At 39.1% G+C, this 7505-nt stretch overlaps 1 long non-coding RNA gene across 1 annotated transcript; it reads right to left on the minus strand.

Moving 5' to 3' along the window:
• Positions 1–212: 212 nt before the first annotated feature.
• LOC137640098 (uncharacterized) lies at positions 213–7047 on the minus strand. Its single transcript, XR_011044301.1, has 2 exons — positions 6665–7047; positions 213–972 (listed from the first exon to the last, which is right to left on the minus strand). It is a non-coding gene; the product is annotated as an uncharacterized lncRNA (long non-coding RNA).
• Positions 7048–7505: the final 458 nt, after the last annotated feature.

Here is a 7505-nt window from a genome sequence, read left to right on the forward strand (position 1 = left end):
AGCAGAGGCACCAAACCATACCTGTTTTTCAGGCCTCCCCGGGCCAAACGCTAGCGAACTATGGTCGTCCAAATAGCACCAATTGCTGCTGCTGCTGCTGAAGTATTGATCCTGGATTACGGTTATCAGACCGCTGATGAGCACTAGCGTTCTTTAGCACAATATGTGGACTCCTCTTAATCAAAATTATTTACCCTCCACCTTGACTCCCATTCCAGTCACGTGGAAGTCCAACTCATCATTAACATAACATGGAAAACAGAAAAGGGGCAGGAATTAACAACTGAACCTAAATACCTTCTTTACCAGCCCACAGATGGCAGGCTGGTGCACACTAAAGAAAAGCAACTTTTAATTTTGAAAATATGAGAGCGATATGTTACAATTATTACTCAAAAGCTAGAATTACGTTACAGCCCCACCCTACCAAGAAATTTTTACGCAAGAAAAAATTTACATAAAAATAGTGAAGCAATCAAACAACTTGACAGGGGGCACAAAGCAAAGCTCTCAATAACTAGGTTCAATAGAGTTTAGAGATAATAAAAAAATTGTAAGTCCTGCAAAGGAAGATTAAACAAATGTCATCAGTCATTTCCCGGACCCCATCTTCTCCCTTTCCTAACCAACTATCTAAACCTAAACATACTTATCAAAAATTATCAAAAAGAAATTTTCCCAGCACCAAATTGACAAAAATACCCTAAAATAAAGGTACCCAAATGCTAAACCTAACTTAAACTTAACATAAACATCAGCCAAGGGATGGTTTGTTATTTGTTACCAGGAGACCATCCCCCTGGCGCATGCTGAAAACCCACAGGGGTGCAGCCCAATCTAGAGCTGTACCCATGTTTACACAAGATTCTGTCCAAAGTCTTTCCTTGGTACAAAACCTTTCCTCGGCGCTTTCACCTTTATGGCTTCTTCATATTTAAACACAGAAGGTTTACAAGATCATAAACCCCAATCCTGAGAAGAAAAAAAAAAAACAATGCATTAAAACAAAGAAATAATATTTAATAAACATACAAATAACTCCCGTTTTTGTATTAACAAAAGGCCTTTTCTCCTTACTGTAAATTACAAACAAACAATAAAAGACCTGTAACAGAGAGCCTGTTATCTTGACAGGGCATCAGGGATGATATTCTCTCTTCCAGCGATATGCTGAATTAGTAGATCCCACTCCTGGAGACGAAGGCTCCACCTAAGGAGACGGTTATTCTTATTTTTAAAGAAATTCAAGAAGACCAACGGATTATGATCCGTTCTTACCACAATAGGTCCTGTGCTACCACTTAGGTAAACCTCAAAGTGCTCCAAAGATAAAATGAGTCCTAAAGTCTCCTTTTCAACCGTTGAATATTTTTGCTGAGCTGGAGACAGTTTCTTTGAAAAATACGCCACCAGATACTCTTCACCATCACAACCTTGTGATAATACCGCTCCAACACCCACGTCGCTAGCATCCACAGCCAAGCAAAAAGGTTCCTTAAAATTCGGAGTTTTAAGTATTGGAGTATTAATCATGGTTGACTTCAACTTATCAAAAGCATCCTGACATTCTGCAGTCCAGCAGAAACGCTGACCTTTCTTAAGCAAGTTGGTCAGTGGATTAGCCACATCTGCAAAGTTCAATACAAACCGCCTATAATAGCCCACCATCCCCAAAAATCGGCGAATACCTCTTCGATTCTCTGCTACCTGAAAATCGAGGATTGACTGAATATTTACCGATTTTGGGAGAATTTTGCCATGTCCCACCTCATGACCTAAATAGATTATTTTGGCTTTTGCAAAGTCACACTTGTTTGAATTAATCACCAGACCAGCTGCACGCAGCCTCTCGAACAAACATTCAATGTTTTTCAAATGAGACTCCCAGCTATTACTGTAAACTACAAGGTCATCTATGTAGACAACTACCCCCTCTAACTTATCAATCACTTGATTCATCAACCTCTGAAAAGTGGCAGAGGCATTTTTCATACCAAAAGGCATGACATTGCATGAATACAAACCTTCCGACGTAACAAAAGCTGATATTTCTTTAGCCCTTTCTGTTAATGGAACTTGCCAATAACCCTTTAAAAGATCAAACTTACTTATGTACTTGGCAGGGCCGACATCATTTATGCAATCTTCCACCCTGGGCAGAGGAAAACAATCAGACTCAGTAACTGCATTTACCTTACGATAGTCGAAGCACATTCTTTGTCCTCCCCCTTCCTTTTTGACTAGCACTACTGGAGAACTCCACGGGCTGAAACTCCTTTGAATTAGATCATGACGTAGCATGTATTCTACCTCTTGCTTAATGATGTCCCTTTTGGATGGATTCACTCTATATGGATGTTGTTTAATGGGACGAGCATCTCCCACCTCTACATCATGCATAAGTAGACTGGTTAGTCCTGGAACGTCCTGAAATAAAACTGCGAACTTTGTTATCAAGTTCATTACCTCCTTGGATTGGGTGGCACTTAAATGATCCAACATCCCGGGTAGATTTCCCAAAGCTACGGAATTTCCCAGCAAACTCATACTGGAAGTTTCCCCAAATTCTTCTTTCTCCTCCACCTTGGCTAAAGACAGAACCGGTCGGATGGTTTCCCTGCCCTGGTAGGCTTTTAGCATATTAACATGGCATACTTGAGTCTTCTTCCTCCTGTCAGGGGTTTCAACAACATAGTTTAGGTCATTCACCTTCTTTAAGATCTTCCAGGGCCCCGAGAATTTGGCTTTAAATGGATTGCCTGGAATTGGAAGCAACACCAACACCTCTTCGCCAACCTGAAAATTTCGTAATTTGGTTTTCATATCATAACGCTCTTTCATTTTTCTTTGACTCACCTCCAAAGTTTTTAAAGCAAAATCCCAAGAATTGCTCAACTTTTCCCTTGAATCCCTTAAAAAGTCCAGCAAATTTACCCGAGGTTTTACTCCCTCCCAGTGATCCTTCACTACTTCTAAAGGTCCCCTTACTTTATGACCAAAAGTTAGTTCAAATGGAGAAAACTCCATTACATCACTAGGAATAGATCTGAAAGCAAATAATAAATAAGAAATTACCTGGTCCCAATTCTTGGGTTCCTGCTGCACATACTTACTAAGCATTGATTTCAATGTTTGGTGAAATCTTTCCAGTTGTCCTTGGCTCTGTGGGTGATAAGGCGAAGAAGTTACATGCTTTATGCCTAATTCTTCCAAACCCTGCTTAAATACTTTACTTTTAAAATTACTCCCACAATCAGACTGAATTACCCTGGGTAAACCAAATTTCGAAAAGAACCCCAGCAAAGATTTAAGAACCCTCCCAGCATGTATACTCCTTAAAGGAATTGCCTCAGGATACCGTGTAGTCCTATCCATCAGTGTCAAAATATATTGATTTCCACTGCTGGTCCTTGGCAAAGGGCCAACTATATCAATTATTACCTCTTCAAGGGGTTCTCCAATGGCTGGAATTGGCTGCAGTGGTGCTTTCGGGATTTTCTGATTCGGCTTCCCCGTTGTCTGGCAGACTTTGCAGGTCTTCACAAACTTCTTTACGTTTCTTCTAAGAGAAGGCCAGAAAAACAAATCTGAAAGTTTTTTAAAAGTTTTATTTATACCTAGATGACCAGACAGAAGGTTGTCATGAGCTAGCTCTAATAACTTACGTCTGTAGTTTACTGGTACCACAATCTGTTCTCTCACCTCCCATGCATCTGCAGGTGCTCGTTTTGCTCGACTTATCCTTTTCAACACTCCGTCCTTCCATTCTAAATGAGGACGACTATTATCCTGACTGACTTGCTTACTCCTCTCCTTCTCAAACTCCGCCTTCTGAGTCGCCGCAAATGTATCAATTGCCCATTTACCATTCTCGTCCTTCACGGAAGACAACATGGGATTTCCAGTTACACTTACCTCAGAACCATTTTTCTCAAATAATTTATTGAGCCCCATACAGTCCATCTCCCTGGACTTGTCTTGGGCTCCCGAACGCGTGACCACGAAAACAGGCTTTTCAGTCTTTACCGACTTACCTTGCACCAGAGGACAATTACCTGGAGTCAGCATCTCACAGTCGTTGGCCACTATCACGTCCACTCCCTTTATGGGTAATTCATCCACAATTGCCAGACTCATGGGTCCTTTTACCCATTTAGAGTTTAACACTAACTCTACCAAGGGGCATGCCGTTACTGTTCTTGGGAATCCCCCTAGTAACACAAATTTCTCCTGTCCCTGGCTCAGTCCTTTCGGCAATACCGAACGCAAAATTATGGATTGCGCCGCTCCCGTGTCCCTTAAAAGCTTTACCCGTCTCTCTGACCTATTCTGGCCTTTGATGCTCACTACACCTTCAGAGACATACTTTTTGAAACTCTCATCTGTTGCAGTCGAATCCCGACCCAACAGACCCACTGGCTTTGCTTTATCCAACCACAACCGGCACTTCTCTTTTATGTGACCTGGTTGCCCACAATGCCAGCACACCAGTTTTCCACCTTTCTTTGGTGACCCTGGCTTCTCACCTCTATCCGGTGATTCCTTTGTCCTCTTTCCAGGTGACTGACTTGCACCTTTTCCACTTGGATTCCTTTTTGTGCCCCACTTTGCCTTATCACTGAACCGATAGTTCCCCTTGTGGGAAAGGAAAAACTCATCAGCTGCTACAGCCAAAGTATCCAAAAGATCCAACTTAAGATCCTCTAAGTGAGTTTTCAGATCAAAATTAATATTATTTTTAAATTCTTCAATGAGTATCAATTCTTTTAAAGCATCAAAATCTTCCACACCTTTGGCTTTCAACCATTCCTGAAAAGCCACTCTTTTCCTCCGTGCAAATTCCACGAAAGTCTCCTCCCATCCCTTCTTCATATTTCGAAATTTCTGACGGTAGGCTTCAGGTACCAGCTCGTACGCTTTTAAAATCAAATTTTTCACTTGGGAATAGTCAGCACTCATTTCTTCGTTCAGGGCAGCATATATTTTCTGTCCTTTACCCATTAACCTACATTGTACCAGCGTAGTCCACATGTTTTCTGGCCATTCTAGTCTATTTGCTAGTTTTTCGAACACAGTGAAAAACTCTAAGGCTTCTGTTTCCTTAAAGACAGGCATTAATTTAATAGCATTCCCTATGTTAAATTTGTTTTCGGCAGGAACTTGCCTTAGGTGGAGTACTTGTAATTCATGCTTTTCCTGTTCTCTTTCCCTTTGTAATCTTAATTGTTCCTGTTCTCTTTCCCTTTGTAATCTTAATTGTTCCTGTTCTCTTTCCCGTTCTATTCTTAGTTGTTCCTGATTAAATTTTGCTTGTAACATTACTTTTTCATGAATTCTTTCCTCTTCCCTCGTGGCTATCTGTAGTTTCATTTTCTCTATTTGCAATCTTTCCAATTCTAACCTATCCTGTACCGAAATATATTCAGTCCTATCAACACTACTTGTAGTTTCTTCTTTCCATTTCTTAATGGCAGTCACTAACTGTACTAACAGAGTCCCTTTCTTTGTTCCTGGTGCTACAGAGATATTTATGAAATTTGCAATTTCCTGCAACTCAACCTTCCTTAAATCCCCTATTTCTTCTTCCCAATCAACATTACCTAAAAATTCTGCTACCTCAAAACCCACCGCTCCTACCGGATCTTCACCTTTGTCCGACATAGTCTCTTGTCTTAAAAATATGAAGAAAAGAAAAGCAAAGAATAAATGTAGAATTACCCTTTTGTTTACGTCTCAATCCTTTTCTTATTTACTCTGATGCCGAACTGGAAAACCACTATTAACCAGTTCTACGGAATGTTTTTACTCATCCTGGCAAGGTCGCCAGTGTTACCGGCGGGCCGACCTTCAAATACCAATTAGGCCTCGTTGCTTAATTTAAGGTGGCCTCAAGTAAACTGCCTTACGGCTTTATTTTTACCAGGTTACTGAAGTACACCCAAAACATCAGATTGGTAAACAAGAAAATAATCGAGAACAATCTTAAACAAATGAGGGTAAAAAGAACCTTGGAGACGTCAATGATAATTTATTATACAATATATATATATTTAAACAAACACTCGGCAAAACTGCTCATGTAAACAAAATAGAAAAATTACTTGGAAAACACTCTAATTTCATTTACTCAGCTATATAAATAATAAAGAGAACTTTCAGGACACAAACGGAAAACATACCACACTGAAAACATTTGGAAGAGAGAAGAGTACTAGTAAGAGGTATAGAGGCACAAAAGATTCATATACTATCACCCACATTCGTTATCTCAAAATAACTTGTCAATATAGAAAAAGTAATAAGAAAGTTTAGAGCCTAGTTAAGTACATATATTCCCTACCTACCTAAACACCTTTCGTGACCGAGAAATACACAAATATATAAAAAAAACACACATTATATTAACGAAATTTCTTCCTCCGATGGTACTCATGAAGTGATAATTTTAGAGTCGACTGGATACATAAAAAGGCACAAGGAATGCTCTGACAGCCTTAACAGTACCTGTCACGAGACCTCACAGGGTCCAGAACGCTATCGATCTATTGCCGATCCTTGGAGTTACTCATCAGCACAAAACCGTCCTCCTAAACCAAGGGATACATAACTCCCAGCACAACACAACCCTCTTCACTAAGGGATAAGCAGAGGCACCAAACCATACCTGTTTTTCAGGCCTCCCCGGGCCAAACGCTAGCGAACTATGGTCGTCCAAATAGCACCAATTGCTGCTGCTGCTGCTGAAGTATTGATCCTGGATTACGGTTATCAGACCGCTGATGAGCACTAGCGTTCTTTAGCACAATATGTGGACTCCTCTTAATCAAAATTATTTACCCTCCACCTTGACTCCCATTCCAGTCACGTGGAAGTCCAACTTATCATTAACATAACATGGAAAACAGAAAAGGGGCAGGAATTAACAACTGAACCTAAATACCTTCTTTACCAGCCCACAGATGGCAGGCTGGTGCACACTAAAGAAAAGCAACTTTTAATTTTGAAAATATGAGAGCAATATGTTACAATTATTACTCAAAAGCTAGAATTACGTTTCAATATATATATATATATATATATATATATATATATATATATATATATATATATATATATATATATATATATTATATATATATATATATATATATATATATATATATATATATATGAATAATTTATTCATCATTAACTCATATACGCGTTACTATTTTCAAATGTTAAGCCAGAAATGAGCCACATACATCATAGGCAATATGCCTGAGGAATAACTTTAGCCAAAGTGAATTTTAAATCTTGAGGATTTACTTATGTTATAAATACATCTGAACACTAATGCATTCACCTATTTTATTTGATAAAGGATATACTTTTAGTTTTACTTTCATGTTTTTGTTGTAACTCTTATGGTCCTTTATTTGAATTTTGATATTTGATTGGATTAATAAAGTAATTTCACTTTCCTTGCATATAAAATATACTGAAATAAAGTATACGACTATTCA

This window comes from Palaemon carinicauda, chromosome 4, assembly GCF_036898095.1.
Source record: "Palaemon carinicauda isolate YSFRI2023 chromosome 4, ASM3689809v2, whole genome shotgun sequence".
NCBI classification, from domain to species: domain Eukaryota; kingdom Metazoa; phylum Arthropoda; class Malacostraca; order Decapoda; family Palaemonidae; genus Palaemon; species Palaemon carinicauda.